Genomic DNA, 2906 nt, shown 5'->3' on the forward strand with positions numbered 1-2906 from the left:
TATATAATCATACATAAAGTAGTTATAACATAATAAGAATCATCACAAAAGGGGGATAAAAGTCTAAACATAGATGTCTCGATAAAATAGGAATCAAACTCAAACTCGAATGGAAAGAAGCTAACATAGAATCCATAACATCTAACATGCCTCTACTAGTCTAGATGGAGGCATAAGATAAGCTCCTCGATCACCTAAAATATAGAAGTAAACATCATAAATAGAAATGAAAGATAAATATCTCGTCCTCAAATCTTGAGGACTCACTAACAATGAGAGAACAGTGTCAAACTCTAACCATGAGTGAAGACTATGTAAAGATCATCTGATCCTATATTTTGATATAATGTAGTCAAAAAGTATGCATTAGTACATGGAATTCATTAAGTATGTAAGAATCATGCATGAACAATGATATTAGGACATAAACAATATGAACATAAGAATAGTTTCTTGAAAATTATGATAATAACTTGAACTTGTGGATACTTACCTTTATAAAAATCCAAATCATCATGACTTGCATATTGTGAGAAAACCTTTCACAATTCATAATTTTATACTTAAAATCATACTTGATTCATAATACATAACTTTTATAAATCATACATAAATCCTTGATCATAAATTCCTAACTTAAAGCTTGAAATTCATGGCATAATGCACGGGTTATTGAAAAGCTTATTAAAAACAAGCAGTTTAACTCAAATCATGCATGAATAAACTATTGGAATTAAGTAAAACCATAATTGAATTGACCCAATAATATTTGATTAAAACCCTAGAATTTGGAGAACTAAAATTGATAGAAAAAACAGGAAAACTTTGGGACTCCATGGATTGAAAGGATCCATGGATGAATTCCCACATACCGTGATAAAGATCAACTTGAAATTCTAAAGAAAAGCTTTGAACCTTAGAACCCTAGCTTGATGAAAAAGAAGAGTCCTTTAGGAGAGAATACTTAATGCCTTAGAGTGATGTTGAAAAAAATAAAAGGAAATGGTGGGAATTAGAAGGTTCTAGGTAGTTCTAGGCTTTTCATAATACCCTAAAAACGTCATATCCATAGTTAAAATAATAGGAAATAGTTAAAATAATAGGAAAACAACAAATCACCCTTTATTAAAGGTTGTCGGACTGACCTATGAGTGGAGACCTATGGGTCGTAGGTACAAGTCATCAACTTCCCCAACACTTGGCCAAAAACCAAGAACTCAAGACTCCTCTTATGAGTACATCCTATGGGTCATCAAACTTCCTGCGGGTCGTAAAGACCCCTCATCCTGGCAACTTTTCAAAATCCCAAATCTTTGAGTCTTTGAACCTCTCCTATGAGTCCTTCCTATGGATCGTAGGAACTCCTATGATCCGTAGAAACCCCTCATAGGGTGGGTTCACGATAACTGAATTTTCCTTTTCTCAAAACCTTCCTTACTAGCCATTTTTGTGACTCATCACTCTTTCTAGGGCTATAAACTAAACTTATGTCAGAAATTAAATTTTTCCTAAGTGTTAGGCTCCCAACGACTACCTTCCTACGGCCTGTAGAATTTCCTATGGTCCATAGGTTGGCTCGTATGAACCTACACCAGAAGTTTTCTGCAACTTTTCCCCTGCATTCTTTTCTTTTGTTTGGCCTTCCAACATCAGGGGTCCTACAACATCATCAGAAGATAGTAATAAAAAAAATCCACAAGGTATGGTTGATCACTAAATAAGTTCAGCATGTTTGCAAGTTCCTAAATTACCCAATAATAGCCTAAACCATAATTTCTACACCATTCAACATGTTCAATAACCTAACCAACCTAAATTCTGACTAATCATCATAATTTCACATAATCAAGCTCAATATAAGGAGAGGAAAGTCATAGCCTACCTTTAAGCTGATTGTGCATGCTCCAAATTAAGTCTTCGGAGCCTTTTCTTTCTGTACGACCTCAAAACGATGCCATACTATCAAAAATAGAATCATAATGTTAATGCGGTCGTTTAGACACTAAAATCACTTAAAATAGAGATGAACTAATTTTGGAGTCTAAAACAGAAATGTGGAACCTGTGCCAAAAATTCTAGAATTGACTCCACAAAAAGGTCCTAAGTAGCTCCACAAATATGTGTCCAAAATGAAACACAATTTAGGGTTCGGAACATCCCATAATCAAACATGAAAGATAACTAACTCAAGAACACCATTAATGACCAAGGAGAGGTCTAGGAAAAAGATATTACCTTTGAAATGAAGCTTCGACACCTCCTCGAGAGTCCCCACACACTTCTTCAACAATGCCCAACAACAAAAATCAAATACCACGAATAAACGGGTCTAAAATCTCTCCAATTAATCTCTAATTTGTTGGAAGAAAGTCCCAAAATTGGGTCTTAAGTGACCCCTAGGTGTCACAAAAGTGACCCAAAATGTCTCTAAAGTGATAGGGTCCTAATAGGCAGGCCTCTCTAAAGCGAGCCCCTTGCCGCTAAAGCGGGGGTCGATAAAGCAACAAGCCCTGGGCTAGCAAGCCTCACTTAAGTGATGCCTTGGACAATTAAGCAATGTCCGCTAAGGCGATACCAAGGCCACAAAAGTGGAGGCACCAGCAACAGACGCTAGATATTTTAGCTAAGTCTCAAGATTCTCCGACTTGGTGCTTAGAATTAGTTTGAAACCCCATGCGTGCAAAAAAAACTATAATCCACCAAATTTGATCTTTTGGACTTAATTGGGTAGTCGAAATTTCTATTCGAGGTCATCTCAACAAAAACTGAGCACCACAATCAATTGCCTTTTTAGCCAATTCCATAAGGGGCCTCGAAATTAGACTAGAAGTCTCGAGAAGTGCACAAAAGGTCATTTTAGACCAAATTTAGCATTCTCAAGCTAATTGTGCTGACAAATTTTTTAT

Source organism: Solanum dulcamara, chromosome 6 (assembly GCF_947179165.1).
Source record: "Solanum dulcamara chromosome 6, daSolDulc1.2, whole genome shotgun sequence".
Taxonomy (NCBI): domain Eukaryota; kingdom Viridiplantae; phylum Streptophyta; class Magnoliopsida; order Solanales; family Solanaceae; genus Solanum; species Solanum dulcamara.